This window comes from Montipora capricornis, chromosome 12 (genome assembly GCF_036669925.1).
Source record: "Montipora capricornis isolate CH-2021 chromosome 12, ASM3666992v2, whole genome shotgun sequence".
NCBI classification, from domain to species: domain Eukaryota; kingdom Metazoa; phylum Cnidaria; class Anthozoa; order Scleractinia; family Acroporidae; genus Montipora; species Montipora capricornis.
The window spans coordinates 35,429,938-35,449,937 of record NC_090894.1 but is presented as its reverse complement, the minus strand read 5'-3'; the positions used below and the strand labels follow the sequence as shown (position 1 = coordinate 35,449,937).

Below are 20,000 nucleotides of genomic sequence, written 5' to 3'. Positions count from 1 at the left end.
TACCGATAAAAATGCTTTACTTCAAATTGGTTACCTCTCTGTTACATGACATCGAAAATCATTGTGCCCTTCCCAATATTTCTGAACTTTTTACTCGCTCTGAACAGGTTCATTCCTATACTACTCGTTTCTCAGTTGCTGGAAGCTGCTATGTAAAACAGGCGAGAACAAATCATCAGTTGTTTTCTTTTTCCAGAGTTGTTGCGAAAATATGGAATGGCATCCCCTCTGAACTTCGTGAGCTAAGAAAAGCACCTTTTAAACGCAAGCTGACTCATCTACAATCCTAGACAAAAGTAGTTGGGAAGGTTATATAAATGAACCCCACCAGAGCTGTGTTTCAACCCGCTTCTGTTACGGCGCAAAAAAACACTTTCTCGTTCTCTTATAAAGTCCCCCTCCCCCCTATTCAATGTTGGAAGGTAACACTACAATTTCCTACGAAAAGCATTTAGTTTTGCACAACATTGAATCGGGGGGGGTAGGGAGGGAAAACCAGAGAAGTAGCTTTCTACTTGGATGGTGTGTCCTTTGTATACAAAACGAACCCGATGAGTGCAGCAATGACTCCAAAGGCAAGAGTTTGGCGCCGAAAATGTGAAGGTTTGCATATAACCAGCAAAGGTTCGAAAGATTTAGCAGGAGGAAAACGCCTCCACGTAATGGTGGCAATAGCTTATGGAAAAGGTGTGATTCTCAACGAGGCCTATGAAAAGATGAATGGTCAATTCTTTGCAAATTTCATTAGGCAGCATTTTAATCTATGTTTTGGACGTGCAGGACCAAAACGAGATGGTAAGCGTCTCTTCGTTATGGATAACGATCCAAGTCAGGTTAGCAAATTAGCAATGAATGCTTTAAGAGAAATTGAATGCGAACTTTGTAAGATACCTTCTCGTTCGCCGGACCTGAACCCATGTGAATCAATTTTTCACCTTGTAAAAGACTCCCTAGATAATGAAGCTATTGAAAGATGTATTAGATAGCATGTAATTGGTAAGATACCTTAGTCAATTTATCCTGTACATGTAGAACACAATTTTGAAATTGCCACGTTCATTTTTAAGTCACATTACAGAAGTAAATTGAAAGTGATTACTGGCGCTAGTAGGATGGAGTGTCAATCATTGTCCTATTTTGGGAAAGGTAATCCACACGTATTAGGACATTACTCCATGACATTACTCCATCAGAAAATACGAAATATTTGCCCAATGAATGTGATATTTTGCAACAATAACGTAGTTATATGTAAAGCATACTAGAATACGTACAATGTCTCTCTTATTATTGAAACTCTTATTATTGAAACTCCTTATTTTCAACATTACTCCATTGAAACCATGTATTCATAAAGTTAATTAGATCTGTTATTTCAATTTAAGCCCTCTTTATGGAGTAATGTTGTAATTTACCTAAAATAAAGCTAAAATGGCCATGAAACGTCCTATTACTATTTCCTTTAAAGCCCTTTACACTCCAGTTTCTATATTTTATCTGCAGCTTGGCTTGAAAGCCATTATTTTAGGCTTTGAAAATGGAGTAATGTTGGGAGTCATGTTGGGAGTAATGTGAACTGTAAGTTATCGACGCGGGTGATCAAAATAAGATAAGCCAATACAATAGAAACGTGACTCTAAGTCGAGAACGTATCTCCGTTGATGTTATCTAAAATAAGTTTAGAAAAACAGTGACCACATGGCGCCAACTGGAGTTCTTCTGATGGTGGAATTTGTCTCCAGAAATGGAAAAATCGCCACCTTACATTCATCATTTCGGTGTTCGCGTGGCAAACACTTCCTCCCTTTATGAAAACAATTGGCGCATCTGATGTTGCGACGATGGGTGTATCTTTGCTTAGCTCAATGTCGCGTTTGGAGAAATTTTTTGGAGCGGGTAAATGAACTATATCTCCCTCTAACAACAGCAGCAAGTCAGCCCAGGCTATAATGGATGGTTTCCAGCGAAAATCATTCAACATAATTATCTCAGCCTCTTCCGCCCCTACCCAGGCAAAAGTTCCAGTTGCAGGGTTGCAAAACGTGCCGTATATGGCCTTCAATGGGGAGAGCATGAAGCTCTTACCGCAATTTGCAACACCGTGAATAAAAATATTACGGTACTTCCCCCTTCCTTTCTCTAACAATGTGAAGACCGCCTGAGCAAAAACACTGATGCTAATCTCATTTCTGGTGAGGAGATGCACTTCTGCCCCCATCCACTCGCCATTACATTCAGCTACGCATTCCCCTGTATAGTTGTCCTGCAGAAGTTCGATGCGAGTTTTCTTTGAGCGTGCAAATTTCGCTTCTGCAGTTGCCAATTCGTGTGCAACAGCCAGGCATTCATCAACTGCTTTTCCACCCCTGTTACATATAAATTGAGCAAGATCCGTTTTGCCTTCACGATTTTGTGACGCCGCAATGGACATTAGCTGCAGCCGTGATTTGACATTCTTAGCCTGAATGAACCTCACCTCGTACATGGACATACCGCGCTTTCTTTTCTTGGAAACTCTAGCACTGCGAGCTGCTTTTCTTTTATTACCGGAAATAGCATTTTCAGTTCTCGGTGGAGGTGTGTTTCCGAGGTCTGGGTGGCCCTCTGAGTGTACACAATCTCTATCTTCCTTTGTTGTGTATTTGTACGCTGAATAGTACGTGTTGTGATTGGAACTAAAATTGACCTTGATGCCGTACCCGTCGTCCAAGAACTTGCATACCTTCAGACAATGAGCGCGTTTTTCAAGCTTCAATGCCATGTGATAATGCGAATGGCTCTCCGAGGCACCTGCATCAGCGTGTAATTCACGCGCTACAACCCACTGTATAACTTTCACACCAGCAATTTCCATCCAAGGCAACGAAACCATTTCGGCAAATACATCCCTAGTGGGAACTTTCTCCAAATCGGCTCTACTGTATGTCAAAAGATACACAAGGCGCTGATCTCGACTTCGCAAAGTGAAATTGACCTCCGCCATTCTAAGTGTTTAGTCCGTGAACTCCACCAACTTTAACAATATATACTTTGCTTTCATTATCTATCATCTAGACTCCTCCCCTTTTTGTTAATTCGTGAAGGAATTGTCATCATTTTATTTGCTCTACAATTTAATATACAACAAGACATCCTAATGCATATATGACAGTTAAACTTTCCCCTATTTATAACCAAGCAAACGCCTACAATTTATCCTAACATGGCAAAAAACATATAAATATTACAAAAAGCAATAGTTATGTTTTTTTTTTTCACCGAAACTGTGAACGCTAGCATAAAAAAGTAGTATTTCCAATGACGGCCACACCCAGAATTTTCAGACAATCCTAGACAAAAGTAGTTGGGAAGGTTATATAAATGAACCCCACCAGAGCTGTTTCAACCCGCTTCTGTTAAGGCGCAAAAAAACACTTTCTCGTTCTCTTATAAAGCCCCCCTCCCCCCTATTCAATGTTGGAAGGTAACACTACAATTTCCTACGAAAAGCATTTAGTTTTGCGCAACATTGAATCAGGGGGGTGGGGAGAGAAGCAAAGAAGACGTCAAAAGTGGTAACCTTCCCAACAGTTTTGTCTATGATTGTACTTTTGAAAATTATTGAAACTGAGGAGATGAATGTTGATATGCGCTACATTGATCTTTCTAGTTTTTGTTTGTATGTTAACTGATCAGCTTCCTTTTCAACTTGTTAAGAGTATTTTCCCTTATTTTCCTCTTAGGGTAACGCAATTTATATGTATCAGGATTAGTTATAACAATTATTTCTATTATTTATTTTTTATTTTTATTTACTTGTTTATTTATTTATTTAATGTGTGTGTGTGTGTGCGCGCGCGCGCGTGTGTGTGTGTGAGAGCTTATTAATTATACAGGGTCAGTTTTAGTTAGCTCTGCTAACTGCGGGCTACAAAGGCCTTCTTCTCTATTGTTAAAATAAAGTCTGTTGTCTGTTGTCAGCATCAAGTTCTGTAAATCACGAATGCAGGATTGTATGGAAGACACAGCAGCAGTTTCGTTGGCATAATTACCATGTTTAAGGCCAAATACGACTATCATCAGCATAGGCGTGTACGTTGGGCAAGTGGTTATTAACAATATTGAACAAATGTATAAATGACGATTAACAGAGGACCTTGGCAACTGCCTTGGGGTACCCAAAATTGATACCGAACTGGTCTGATGATACACCATCAACTGTAACTTTTTGAGAACGATTTGATAAGTACAAGACGAACCAGTCTAAGACTTTTCCAGATACACCAAATTCTGTGCGTAAACGGTTTAGGAGAATTTGATGGTCAACCGTATCGAAGGCGGCGCTGAGGTCCAGAAGGATAAGAAACGTAGCGTGTTGTTTATCCATATTCATTGAGATGTCATTTTTAATTTTGAGTAAGGCTGTTTCAGTACTATGGTTGGGACGATATGCCGACTGGAGCAAAGGAAACAGGATATTTGTAACCAGATGGGGCTGTAGCTGATCTGCTGCTGCTCGTTCAACTAACTTAGAAACAAATTGGAGATTACTTATAGGGTGAAAATTTTTGAAAGCCAAATCAGAACCACACTTCTTGAGCATAGGAGTTACGAGAGCCTCCTTCCACATGTCTGGGAAGACACCAGATTGTAATGACTGGTTAATAATAACAGTTAACAAGGGCATGAGTTCATCCATAAATTCTTTTACTACTTTCGTGGGGACAGGATCCAGAGAACACGATTTCGTTGGTACACTAAGCACAAGTTTCTTGACAGAGTCTTTACTGAGGAGAAGAGAGAAAAATCTCGAGAAGGATGAGGGTTGGAAGCAATTTGCCGATGGAGCTAAAGTACTATGATTGTTGTGAACTGTAGCTGCTACATCTAACTCAGAGCGAATGTTAGAAATTTTCATTTTCAAAAAGGCCCCCAGTTCATTAGCAAGGGTCAACAAGTTACAATGCTCTGGAAAAGGGGACTCCCTCACTTGATTAAGCATCTTTTTCGTGATGGCAAACAGTGTCTGTGGATCACCAGACATCTTATTAACAAAGTCTGAGTGAAACTCACGTCGCCCAGACTTAATTTCAACTCAGAATGCACTTCCCTGCTAAACTGAGCTCTTAAAACGTTCCACTTTGAGGTAACGTTTTATTTCAGAATATCAATTGCCTATGCTATTTCCTGGAGGGCAGCTGGCCTCATCAATTGCAACAACCATAAGGCCCAGATCACCAGTTGTACATATTTTGGGAGGACGACCCCATTCCATTACAGTATGTGTTTATTTTATGAAAAAATCCAGTGGTATGATAAAAATATAATTGAAGCAAGCAGGGAGTGTCCAAGTTTCTGCCAATATTTTATTGATCAGTTGTAGACTGTGCTGTAGCTAAACAAAAATGGAAAAAGCTATCCACCCTCAAGTGACTTCAATCACTGGGAGGGAATAACGGATAATTTAATACAAGACATGTCACAAGAAAAGCATCCTTGCCCCATTGACAAGAATCACTTATCAATAAAACATCATTACTACTATCAAGTTCATAAAGCTTTAATGAAAGATGTTGGTTGGTAGCGAATGGTGAGGTCATGGTTGCACTCTTAGTAGCATCCGCTGCAGACGGGGGGGAGCAGCACTCAAGTGTTTGAGGTGAATGCTTTCTAGGGGCTTGTGATCAGTGTGAACAGTAAAACTTTGGCCGTATAGGTAGGTGTGCAATTCCCTTTCGATGTTTGCGTACCTTGACTCGGCATCTGTTAGGGCTTTAGTGATGAAAGCGACAGGTTTACGGTCTTGTGTGAGGGCAGCACCTAGGCCTTTCATGGAACCATCAACTTGAAGAATAGTTTCTTTCATTGGATCGAAGTATGTCAGAGTGATCTCGTTGCTGATAGAGTCTTTGCTCTTATTAAAAGAGTCTTGGTGCGCTGCGCACCATTTAAAACAGTTGTCCTCCTTCAGAAGCTTACGGAGTGGGGCTGTCAGTGTGTACTAGCCCTAGGAAGGTTTGCAGTTCCTGGCGATTTGTAGGAGAAGATATCTGCTTCAAAGCAGAGACCTTGCCTGGGTCTGGCTGGACACCATTTTGGCCACAAATTACTCTTTGATCTTGTTTTGCTTTCTGAAGCAGTTGTCAGGGTTTAGCTTAAGCCCGGTATCTATGCAGCGCTTTAGCATCGCGTGGATGTTGCGGTCCTGTTCCTCTGTGGTCTTTTCGAAAACTACAATGTCGTCTGCAATCCCTACGTCGCCTTCAGATCCTTTGAATGTTTGGTCTATCTTAGTCTGGAAGACATCTTGAGACATTCTGAGCCCAAAGGGCATGCACTTGAATCTGTATCAACCAAATGGGGAATTGAATGTACATGTAGCGAGGTAACTAGATTCTTCATCCAAGACCACGTTCCAGTACCCGCACTTTGCGTCTACTATAGAAAATACTTTAGCATCAGCTAACTTTGGTAGGATTTCTTCTATGGTGGGAGTGACATGACATTCTCTCTGAATGGCTGTGTTGAGGTCTTTAGGATCCAGGCAGAGCCTTCACCTCCCGTTCTGCTTGCAGCGGTAAACAAGGCTGTTGACCCATTGTGTAGGTTCGCCTTCTTTGATCTTTGCTATGATGTCATTGTTAACGATCTCATCTAGTTCTCTTTTGATGTCGTCTTTGAGGCTGATTGGCACATGCCTTGGGGGGTGGACAACTGATGGGATATTAGGGTCAAGCACTATGTGGTATTCGCCCTGGAATTTCCCCACTCCATTGAGGCACTCGGGATACTGACTGATCAGGTCATCTTTGTCCTTAATGGGCTCTTCTTTGGAAACTGTACTGTCACGGGGTGTGGGGACGCAGTTTCAGGTCGGTGGATGTCGGGAGGCCAATTATTGCTGGGCCTGGGGTATCTGTGACATAGAAGGGTGCTCGGGTGTTTCCCCCTTTGTATGAACAAGGTATGGTAACAATACCGTCATGCTTGATTCGCGAGTCGCCATAGGCAGTGAGGATGACATCCGCGGATGACAAGAAAGCTGGTCTGAGACTTGCATGATCGCCTAGGTTGTGAGGATAAATTTGACGATAGAGCCGCATTGGGAGTATGTTTTCCTGCGCACCGGTGTCGATCTGGGCGCTAAGGATGGTGTTCTTGTGGGTGTCCTGTGGAAGGTGTAGATTAATTGATAAGAATACTTCATCTCTATAAGGATTGGACTCGCTGCGTGAGACGCCAGCTATGGTGATTGATTAAAAAACAACCGACTCAAAAGCTGCGGATAATGTTGATTCGGGGCATGTCTGTGGGGCTTGGCTTATGGCTTGTTCTAAGGAGTGAAATCGTTGTCTTCCATTTTTTGACCTGCAGACTTTAGCGAAGTGGTTTCGCTTTTTGCAGTACAGACATGTCTGACCACGTGCTGGGCATGTAAAGGTCCTTCCAACGTAACAACGTAAGACTTACAAAATGTTTACAACCAAAAAAAAGAAGGAAAACAAAAAAAAACAATTATTTTGGGAGTTCAAAGCATGTTATTTCTCAGATCGACCCTGTGATGTGGCCAACTGTCATCAAGTCATCGCATACAAGTTAAAAATTGATAGTTTGTCACCGAAAACTGAAAGTGGGTATTTGCAAGGAAAGTGAGTATTTGAGTATTTTCGCAAATAAATGGAAAAAAGTAAAATAAATTGAATTAATCGAAAATGGATGCAATTCATCTTTCAAAGCGCAGACCCTATGTGCAAAAATTGCTTTATAAACGACTAAAAAATAATTTTTATGACAAAAAAACATTTCCGAACCATCTAAAAAAATTTTGAACTTTAAGGTCAAGTTTACTCAAGACGCAATATTTTTCAGAAATTCACCTCGCAAAGGGTAAAAAATATTTCAGATTGACGAGGGCTTTGGTAGCAATTATCTTTTCTTCAAAGACCTTTAGAATCTGCTAAAATCAAGATTTTATGTATTATTTTTGTGGCGTGTACCTAAGATTGAGTATTTCCTCATTAGTTATGAAAAATTTGCGTTATTAACTTCACAATAAAACACATCGCAAATTCAGCTTTGCTGTGACAAAGAAAGTAGAAATTTTCGCTACATATGGATTAAAACCATTTTAAAGTCTTTTTACATGATTAAAATTTGCCATGGCAAATGAGTAGCAATTACTCAGGCATGAATCTAAAGACAGAGAGAGAGAGAAGTGGTCTTCGCACTAATGTGGACATTTTCAGCACTTGTCTCCTATAGACACCTGAAAAATTCAGGTGGAATCCAGTTGGGCGCACTGATCAATTTGTTGGGCTCGTTTGTTTCGGTGAAGGACTCGATGAATTAAGTGTTTGTATATTTGAAGTGCGGTTAAAAGAATCCCTTTAGAACCACCAGTTTGAAATGGATGGTATATGGGTGTCTATAAGAGACAATTGCTTAAATCAGTAGCCGATAACTATAAGCGAACAACAGCCCTATATTCCTGTTAGGAATTAGAGCAGCAACTTGATTTCATAAAAGGTAGTCTGTATGGATCGTAGTCTGTGCAGAATTCAAGCCCGAGAGGACTATGTAGGAGGATGTAAATTATGGGATTAGCAACTATTTAACCACAGTCAGAACAAAGTTCAGAAAGAGCTCACAGTTTGGCGTAAATCGGGCTAATTTTGATTGAGATACAGCCATTTAAATGCATCCAAATTTACAAAGAAATGTTTCAAATTAAGCTATGAGCCTCGCAGTTATGAATTTTTGTTCAACCAAATGCAGCGTACGGATGGCCATACATTTCTTTGTAAATTTTGACGTTTTTAAATAGCTGCATTTCGCTTAATATTGGGTCTATTATCACCATACTTGAGAATTTGATAAAGCTTGGTGTGTGGCCGTTCTGACTTTTAATACAGATCAATACTGGTAGTAGTAGTATAATTTGCAGACTCAAACCTTGTCCCCCTAGATCAGGCAACAAAGATGAGGATATAATAACCTGGGAACGAAGTTGTATTTGCGTCTTCACGTCATTCATTTTTATCACAACAAACGCCTGGGGGATAAAGTACGAACGCCCTGTTGAGAACAGCAACAAAAGTCGCGAAAATTACAAGGTATTCATAAGGACAAAAGGCTAATTCATGCAACAAACATTTAAATATGGGAAAAGTTTTATGGTATTTATTCAGCTTGTGATGAATGGAATGAACAAAACTGAACGAAGACTTGACAAAGGTTGGAAAATCAAGCCATTTTATATTCACCAAGCACTATAAAAACAAAACTGAAAACGTCATAGTTCGACGTATAAAGAGAATCCAACTTGGCTCTCTTTTTGCCTGACATCAAAACTCTCTTAATTATAGATAATACTTAAGCTAAGTCACCCGAACATGCTGAACAAAGTCACCTGAGTTAGTCTTTTTGCAAAGTATGTTGTTTTATGGAAAATTCGGTTTACCACAGTGTACTGAGAAGCTCAAGAGATTTCCTCGGAGTTTTGCGAGCTATTCTTTGGTCACGCGCTGTTTTTTTGTGGTTTTTTTAAAACCTTTTTTTGCTTGATCTTATGTTGTTTGTGGACTCTGTTCACAGAGCTTAATCTGAGAATTCATAACAACTGCTATTTATACGACGTGAACTTAAAAGAGAACTGCGGAATCGTTTTGAAGATGTTTATTTGGTTCTTTTTTAATACTTCTTATGTTTCTTTTATCCGTGCAGAGTTCCTTTTATTAGACTTGATGTGATTAATTAAATTAAGGTTGTTGACAGTATTAGATTAATATTGCAGGTACTGTCCATTAATAAATGATCTCTTATGTAAAACAGTAATCTCTTTAGGACTTAATTGATCACAAAACATTAAGTGGGGTCCTTCTACAGTACAGACTAAGCATTTTTGCCAATGGATTTTTGTGTTTTTCTTTTTTCTTGCCACTGTACATGTTTTAGTGAAACATTTGAGAGTGACTGACTTGTGTAATTTAAAATAATGTTTGCACCTGAAATGTGTACTTCAAAAATTGTTAATGTGCATGCACAACTCACCCTAGGCCCCAAGTGTGCATTAAAATAATGCAATTTGAAAATAATAATAATAGTTTGAAGAGATCTGGACCTTGGCCATCACTCACCATCAGTAGCGTTTCCTTTATCCAGATGTGTACACTGCTTGAGTTTTAGGCTTTGTTCTGTTCTGGTCACGCAACAAATCAAAATGATATGGTTCTCACTTGTATTAACATAGTCAGACAGTGTTTCTATACAAGTCTGGGTTCCAAAGATATGAGGGTTGGGAACTTTCCATGGCTGCATGCTGCACTATTTTGTAGTTGAGATTTATTTATTAGAAAGTGTTTTTAGTTACGTTATTTTTGAGATATTTAAATTTCTTGACAACATTTCCTATGCTTGTTACCCCTATAAAGTTGTCTCTTCCAATGAGAGCAAAACAGATAAGTAATAATTACTTGCAACCTGCTTCATTTTGAGACACATTAAGGGGGATGGCACTGACATGTAACTACAGAAAGACAATGGTTGCTAAGGGAACGTTCTAGTCAAAGAACCCTGCAAGAAAATTGCATGGGAGGTTCTGTGAAATAACTTTTTGAATGGAAATCTGACATCACTTCAATCAGAATGTGCATGTGCAATTAGTCCCAGTCCTCTGCTGTGCATTTCTGTGAAAAACAGGAAACAAAGATAGACATGGTTTTCTCACTGGATGGGAACCATCTCATCATTTTTCATTAACTGCACACATTTGACAGAAAATGGGAACTGTAGAGTAAAAGGGTATTGAGAAGAGATTATTTGAAGGGCTCCATAGCAACAGTTTGGTAGTTGAGAGCCATCCCCTTAAGAGCTTCTGCCTGAGAAACCGGGGCAGACTTGGAAATGAAGATCGGCCGATTTCGCTTAAAATTGGTACACAAAGTACTTATGTCGACTTATGTAATATGCCAAAGTTTCAGCTTCAACGACTTTTTTTTAGCCGAGTTCTGGATATCAGCCCCTCAGGGGTCCCCAGAGGCTGATTTTCAGTGTAATTTTGGCCTTTTTTAAATCTCTTTTTTACCAACATGAAATTAATTTCAGGCAAAAACAAAACCATATTTGTAAAGCCCTATCCTTGGGCTTTTATGGGTGAGAACATTATCTCATGGAAATTTTTCGCTAGCCTGTGGCTGTTATCACAACTTGGTCATATTTGAAGCATATAGGAGGCAACCGGAAATGGCATGTTTTCCAGACCAAATATTTTCCATGCCCACGTTTTATATCTTGAGGTCTTAGTATCCCTGCAAAGTTCAGCCCTTTGTTTAGTAATATCAAGAAAAAAATACTAAGGTTGAGGCTTTTTACTAAGAAAAAAACTTACGAGAAGATGGCTAACCAGGCCACTTCCGGTTAGAGTTTCAACAAAGCGTGTCTGCAAAAAACAGCCATTTAATTTCGATTATCTTTTTTCCTTCCAAGTTATGGTTAAAAGAGACTCTGAAGTTAATTGTCACCGAAAAGACTTGCCGTTAATAAGAAATTTTTATGTGATTGTTTTAGGACCGATCAGTCCGACAGCAGTTATAAATTTCTTGGAAGAAGTCTTGAAAATTACGGACAATAGAGCCGCTGCGAAAACTCTTTATTTACCTAACAACACATCCTCTTGCCGGTAAATCACAACGCAAAATTGCATCTTTTTCGTCCAAACTGCAACGTTAAGTTTATCTCCTTTGTTCAACTCGTTCAACGTATCACGTCTGTGGCCCGTAGTAATGAAGCGCTAATTAAATCAGGATATAAGCAAGCTTTGTAGTTCCATTCAGTAGTACTATAACCCACCTGTTTGGGCTTTAATATTTTCTGAAGAAAAAAGATCTTATCGGTCTCTTTAAATGCAACCACAACATCTGTCGTGACACTACTTGAGAATCGTTTTGAACCTTTAAAGACATTTGGAATATAATTAAAGCTAAGTCTAACACAAATAGCAGTCACTCTTCTAGTCTATTTGCAAAGTGTCTGGATAAATTCACTTACAAAAAACGCTTACCTGGCTTCACTTTTACAGACATGCCCCTTTCCTACAATCCCTTAAAGTTGAGGTAACATTAGAAACTTTAGCCCCAGCGATAAATTGGTCGCAAGTGCGTCGTTGTGAGTTAGATATACACAGGTCGATTGATATACCGTACGTGACGAGGTCATTGTAGTTTGCTGGCTATGACTGACTTGGAATTCAGTTGTTTTCTCGTGCAGATTCGTCTCCTTGATATTGCAGAGAATGATTATGATAGAACTTGTATGAGAACCTCAATGGCATGATTTGTTTACTGAATATTTACGCAAACGGGTGAATTTTCGGCGGTGACGTGGACATATCACAAATCGTCTTTAATTCATCTTTTGTGACGCCAGACAAGCCAGCTTGGTTAAGAATTAACTTCCATTCAGTAAAATTGTCAACTCTGTGTGACGCAGTCAGTTATATTACCAGCAGCGCCCACTTTGACTAGCAGGGTGTAACATCTCGATCTAATGTCGCTAATGGGAGAGTCACAGCAGGCTCTGACGGCTTGTTATCTCGTGCCCCACATATGTCAACTTCTTTCCAAAAGGTGCACCGTATACTCATGGTTTTGATTTTCCAAGGGACTAAATTGTGAAATCCAGACTTTCGCCACTCTGCCTTTCAAAAGCACTCAAATGGACTCAAATGAAACAAATTCGCTTACAGACTGAATAGATTTAATTAGTTTAATTAATAGATAGCAGACAGTTTCTTTTTTTTGGCCATTTTCGGGTGTCACAATTCCCTTTGTATCTCAAGAACGGAGAGGACTTAAGTCGTCAAACTTCACAGTCATTTTTCTTTTTGTTACCTTGAAAACACGTTAAAAGATCGGCTTTCAAGAACAAGTGGTTGGCAGTTTCACAAATGGCTTTTCGCGCCCGAAAAGTTTTCGGGACTTTCAAGAAACGGGCCCCAAGTTACTAGGGCGTTGACATGTCGTCTTGGGAAGGCAATTTTCTTTAACAGTGCCTCTCTCCGCCCAGATGTATAAATGGGCACCAGTGATTATTATCCTGTCCAGGAAAGAAGAGCAGTAACCAATTTAAGCTCCAGCAGGTACGAGCGGGCACTAGGCCTTGTGACGACTTACCTTATCACCTACAGCATGCATAATGGCCCTCCATGGCGATTACCGCCTAGGTTGCTTCTTATTACCGAAACCAGAGTTAAGGGTCAGCAATTCAGTGTGAGTCCATAAAGACTTACTTTTTCATGTGATCTACAGCTACGGGTGCGATAAAAAAACCCCAAGTCCTTAAGGGGTCCAAGAAAGCTGAAATATTTTATTTCCCAAGTTGCCAAAACAGTAGTCTTTGCCGGAAGGATAACCCACTCCATCCCTGTCCTATCTTTGGATATATATGCAGTATGGATGCCACCATGGATCTGTGCTGTTTGAGAAAGCAACAAAAGGAAAATACTGATAGAGAAAGGGAAAGAGTGCCCGTGAGTAATCTTCCAGCAATTTAGCGGATTGGCGGCGAAAACGGACCGTCTTGGACGTCCTTATCAATCATTTACAACATACGTGAGCCATTTACACTGGGGCACTGGGTATGAATAAATATTCAGTAAACAAATCATGCCATTGAGGTTCTCATACAAGTTTTATCATAATCATTCTCTGCAATATCAAGGAGACGAATCTGCACGAGAAAACAACTGAATTCCAAGTCAGTCATAGCCAACAAACTACAATGACCTCTTCACGTACGGTATATTAATCGACCTGTGTATATCTAACTCACAACGACGCACTTGCGACCAATTTATCGCTGGGGCTAAAGTTTCTAATGTTACCTCACTTTTAAGGGATTGTAGGAAAGGGGCATGTCTGTAAAAGTGAAGCCAGGTAAGCGTTTTTTGCAAGTGAATTTATCCAGACACTTTGCAAATAGACTGGAAGAGTGACTGCAATTTGTGTTATACGATTAGCTATAATTATATTCCAAATTTCTTAAAGGTTCAAAACGACTCTCAAGTAGTGTCACGACAGATGTTGTGGTTGCATTTAAAGAGACCGATAAGATCTTTTTTCTTTAGAAAATATTAAAGCCCAAACCGGTGGGTTATAGTACTACTGAATGGAACTACAAAGCTTGCTTATATCCTGATTTAATTAGCGCTTCATTACTACGGGCCACAGACGTGATACGTTGAAAGAGTTGAACAAAGGAGATAAACTTAACGTTGCAGTTTGGACGAAAAAGATGCAATTTTGCATTGTGATTTACCGGCAAGAGATGTGTTAATGATGAAATGGTATATGAAATGAATCATATATGAACTGCGGATATGAAATCAAGTGAAGCTATGATCTTTGCAGTTATGAGCGCAATTTTTGCAATTGCGTAGAGAAGCCTGAAAAATTCAGGACTTCAACGGGGTTTGAACCCGTGACCTCGCGATTCCGGTGCGACGCTCTAACCAACTGAGCTATGAAGCCACTGACGTTGGGAGCTGGTCATTTGTGGTTTAGGTTAGCTCCCAACGTCAGTGGCTTCATAGCTCAGTTGGTTAGAGCGTCGCACCGGAATCGCGAGGTCACGGGTTCAAACCCCGTTGAAGTCCTGAATTTTTCAGGCTTCTCTACGCAATTGCAAAAATTGCGCTCATAACTGCGAAGATCATAGCTTCACTTGAAGAGATGTGTTGTTAGGTAAATAAAGAGTTTTCGCAGCGGCTCTATCGTCCGTAATTTTCAAGACTTCTTCCAAGAAATTTATAACCGCTGTCGGACCACTATCTGATCGGTCCTAAAACAATCACATAAAAATTTCTTATTAACGGCAAGTCTTTTCGGTGACAATTAACTTCAGAGTCTCTTTTAACCATAACTTGGAAGGAAAAAAGATAATCGAAATTAAATGGCTGTTTTTTGCAGACACGCTTTGTTGAAACTCTAACCGGAAGTGGCCTGGTTAGCCATCTTCTCGTAAGTTTTTTTCTTAGTAAAAAGCCTCAACCTTAGTATTTTTTTCTTGATATTACTAAACAAAGGGCTGAACTTTGCAGGGATACTAAGACCTCAAGATATAAAATATGGGCATGGAAAATATTTGGTCTGAAAAACATGCCATTTCCGGTTGCTTCCCATATGCCTCAAATATGACCAAGTTGTGATAACAGCCACAGGCTAGCGAAAAATTTTCATGAGATAATGTTCTCACCCATAAAAGCCTAAGGATAGGGCTTTACAAATATGGTTTTGTTTTTGCCTGAAATTAATTTCATGTTGGTAAAAAGAGATTTAAAAGTGGCCAAAATTGCACTGAAAATCAGCCTCTGGGGACCCCTGAGGGGCTGATATCCAGAACTCGGCTAAAAAAAAGTCGTTGAAGCGGAAACTTTGGCATATTACATAAGTCGACATAAGTACTTTGTGTACCAATTTTAAGCGAAATCGGCCGACCTTCATTTCCAAGTCTGCCCCGGTCTCTCAGGCAGAAGCTCTTAAATGAGGAGACTATCAATGAAATGAGCAAGACATCTTCACTTGTTCTAAACAGTGTGTACAGACGTTGAGAAACAAATGAAACCACCATACTATTGGTGGAATGCTCTTCTTGTTCCAGGATGTTTAGATACACAAACTTGTTTTTTGATTTGCTTTAGCAAGTTGAAAATGTCACATATGTATTTTACTTTTCTTGCTTCTGGGACAGGTTCAATATGTTTTACTGGGTACAGTATGACCAAAACATTTATTGCTATGCATGCTTGTGATGAATTATAGATACAATGATTGGTGACCACTAAACGTCATCAATAAATATTAAAAAGGTTGATAAATATATATGTATTATCTCTTTTAATACATGTCTGTTTTGAAAGTAACAAACTAGATGTTTTTATGATAAAGTTTTCAATTTCAAGTCAAATTCAACTTCATTCACAACTGGGAATGTTCTTCAAGGACACATGCAAGTTGTTTATCAGTGCAAGTCACATTTTGATGTAAAGTGTTGCTGGCATACATGCATTAAAGCTTGATTATAATTGGTGTCTGAATGCAGGCAGATTATGATGGAAGAGGAGAATTTGTGGAGTATAAAAAATACTATATGACAAATTCTCTAACAAATAAAAGCTCAGGAAGTATTGAGCAATTATAAGATTTTGTTGCCACACAAGGGCGAAGCAAGACATCAGGGGCCAGTTGGTATTCCCAGGGCCTAGCACTGAAGATTAGCTGCAGTGATATCTTATTATTCAATGTAGTCATGAATACACGTATCTGATTCTTTGTAAACTTGGCAACCATCTGTTTTTCACCAATTGAATGACATATAGTTTTTTGTTGTGTGACATTCTGTCCAAATTACCACAATTTTTTGTGTGACCAATCATTCTTTTGAAGAATTAATAAGAACTTATTGAGAAGACAGGACTGTGAGATCACAAATGAGGATGACATACAAGGTGACATGAATGTCACGACAGACTTAATATTCAATTGCATTGATAGTAATAATCTTAAGCATAATAACAACTATTTACTCTTAAGCGTGAGCACTAATCACCATTAATTCAATGGGCCCTGTGCTAATGAAATAGAAAAATACATATCCAAATAAGACTGGATTCCTGGTCCCCCATGGCATTTTTATAGCTCTTTTTCCTGACCTCGCCACATATTATCCGCTGATGAAGGCGGGGCTCTCATGAAGGCACCACCTTCACTCATTGTTCCCAGGCTAAATGTCTCCAAGTTAACTTCTTGTTGGATTTGTGACTTCATTAACAAATTTATTGAATGGTCTCAAATTTTACCTCACACTTGCTGAAATTGAGAACCATAATATATAGATATCACAATAATTATTGTAAAGGTATCTATTTATTTGAGAACTTTGCTTTTTGACTTGGAGTACATTCTATGCATTAAATTGTCCTCAATGTATAAAGCCCAAAAATTATTTTGACCGTTTAAAAAAATTGTGAATATCTTTAATCGAGCCCAAATCAAAGATGCAAACATAATATGAGGCCAATTCCCAAAGATAATTGAACCAGAGATACATCTGGGTAGACACTGCACAGAAATTAATTATTTTGGAAAAGGATTTTGGGGAGAACCTACTGATTATCATGTTAACATAAACAATGTACATGTAACACAATGGATAATTACAACCAAATGCCGACTTCAAGTCATGGTGCAATCTTTATTTCACAGGAATTTCTATCATCTTACATAACATGTTAGTCATCACATATCACCTGACATGCTATCTGCAGACGTATTTAGTCAGAAACAGAAACCAGAATGGCCTAATGGCCATGAAGGCCACTTGCTAAACCATTGGGAATTGGTTATCAGCCACATAGACTGATATAGCATAGCAATTTGTTATGCATGGCCACACAAGCCCTCAGTCACACAGACTGATTGCAGCATAACTGCCTTATTTTTGTTATGCATGACCACTGAGGTCCTCAGCCACAAAGGCCGATTGCAGCATAACGTCTTATGCATGGCCACGCAACAAGGTGGTAAAGGGGTTCTGCACGAGGCATCATTCGAGAAAAGAAAAGGTGCATTACAAATAAAAAGAGCTGAAATGTGCTTGTGATCTGTGAATTGTTGGTAAAGCGTGATCCATGGTCCTATTGTTTTGTTTATCATAAATCTTCGCTAAATTTTCTTGAAAATTGAGAATCTAATGGTAGCTTACGTACGTATCACAACTTACAGGAAATGTTGCTATCGTTTGAACAGGCTCCTGTTACAAGTTGTCAACGAAGTGCAATTAATCATTTTTAATGTATTTTACAATTAAACGTGAAAAAATTCGCTGATCATTAACTCCTGTAGGTATCTCCAAACTCACCAGATTTAAACATAATTATTGATGTGAGGGATATCTGAAAGAAACATGACCAATTTCTAAGAAATTTAGGACAAATTAATGTTACTTTGCTCGAGCAATTTGCATTAACCGTGTTCTGTTCGCAACTGAAAATATGTTACTTGTAAAAAAAATGCCATAAAAAGAAACTTTTGAATCATGATTTGAAAAAAAAAAACATGCCCCTAATTTGTGACTGGGATCCCTCCTTTACCACCGTAAGGCCCTCAGTCACACAGACTGATTACAGCATAACTGCCTCATATTTTGTTGTGCATGGCCACACAGGCCCTCAGCCACTCAGGCTGATTGCAGCACAACTGTCTTATGCTTGGCCACTGAGGCTCCCTAGCATAACTGCCTTATATTTGTTATGCATGACCACCCAGGTCCTCAGTCACACAGACTAATTGCAGCATAACTAACCTTGTAATTACTATGATTTGCAATTCAGACCTTCAGTGACATATTAGGGCCGTTTATACGAGAGAAAATAAGCCACGGCTAACTCTGGCCGCAGCTTACGTAAGCCGCGAACACCCCGTATAGATGGAACAAAATCTACATTCACGGCTTTCTCAAGCTGCGGCTTATCCTGGCCGGGGAGTTTATACTCGTATAAATAGTTCCTTTCGCGGCTTATGTAAGCCGCGGCCAGAGTTAGCCACGGCTTATTTTCTCTCGTATAAACGGCCCTAATGTAAGGCTGATTAGAATAGGGACTGCTTCAAAAATTGCTTAGTGATGACCTTGCGACTCAGCCCACACAACCATTCTGAAAAAAGTTTCCTCCCTATATGCTGGTGCTAAAGGTTCCCTCTGATGACACTGACTTGCTAATGCATGCAGCCTTTCCATCTCCACTGCTCTTGCCCGGGTGGTTGGAGTGTTGACAGGCTTGAATCTGTCATCATTTATCAGTACATCTTCATAAAATGCAAAATCAGGATCTCTGCCTTCTCCACCGGCTGATTTTGCTCGTGACAATGCCACAAATAAAGCTCCAGGATTCTTAGCTTCAAAATCGTGCTTTCCAGGATGAATCACAACATATCAGAATGCTTCCTCATTACCTACAGGCATCCCTTGGCACTTGTGGATTGTTGTTCCCCATGCCAATCTCAATGGAACTTGAAGACGCTTGCATCGACATGAGCAGTCAGTGCACCAACTTACGGGCACAATTGGCACCACTGTCTGCCATTGTCAAGTGCTTTTATTCTTGCCACTGGGTGGTTTGGCTTTCTGTTCCACTCAAGTAACTTAACTTTGTTGCGCTCCCATTCCAGACGATGGGTTGGAAACACAAACAAGCCTTGTTCATCCATCCTTCCTAGGAATTCTGGACCATTGGTTAATCGGAGATTGTGCCACTGAAACATCTGTAGCCAATGAATTTGCTGGGGTGTCGTACTGTAAGTTCTCAATGACATCAACACATCTCTGAGCTGTTGTTCAGATTCAGTTTGTCTTACAATCTGAGTAAGCTCCACAGCACTATCAAAAGTTGTGCATACTAAACGACCATGATTAGACGGTACACTGCGACAATCTTGAATCTACACAGCGGTGTCACACACAGGAGGCAGTTGAACATCATCTCCCATGAACACCGCTACGGGAATACCTCCCCACAACTCATCTGCATTGGCTCCTCTGTTAATTGCATAACGTGTATGCTGTTCCATCCAGCCCATGGTTGTGCGGCCAAACATTGATCGCTGATCTCCAACCAGAACTTTCAGATTTTCACACTTATTTTGAATTTTTACAAGCACAGGTCCAGAAGGCACTGTCATGGTATGACTGGGTGTGTAGGTCAAAGTAGCTCACTACTGCATGGGTGTTCTCTTGAATAGCTTTGAACCTGGCATTGCTCTTTTCAGCAAGGTTAAATTCTTCCCCCGTGTTCTGTAAAATGTACTCTTCCAATAGCCTTTTCAGTGGAGGAAAATAAAACTCTGCACAGCTTCCAGTCATAAAAAAAAGAAGGCGATCCATGCTTTTCATTGACCATGAACTCAACAAAGGCACGAACTTCTGTGTGTCTTTGATGCCAGTACTGAGCTGTGCCACGCAAGTTTGCACCG

At 39.7% G+C, this 20,000-nt stretch overlaps 1 protein-coding gene, 2 non-coding genes and 1 pseudogene across 3 annotated transcripts in view; 2 read left to right on the top strand and 2 right to left on the bottom strand.

Annotated features, from left to right (window-relative positions):
• Positions 1-20,000, top strand: part of LOC138026643 (uncharacterized) — an 86,705-nt gene that overhangs the window by 60,193 nt on the left and 6,512 nt on the right. The window lies entirely within an intron of this gene.
• On the bottom strand, positions 14,432-14,504 carry Trnas-gga (transfer RNA serine (anticodon GGA)). Its single transcript has one exon. It is a non-coding gene; the product is annotated as a tRNA-Ser (tRNA).
• Positions 14,557-14,629, top strand: Trnas-gga (transfer RNA serine (anticodon GGA)). The gene has a single exon. It is a non-coding gene; the product is annotated as a tRNA-Ser (tRNA).
• The window catches only part of LOC138025735 (uncharacterized), a 631-nt pseudogene continuing 296 nt past the window's right edge, over positions 19,666-20,000 (bottom strand).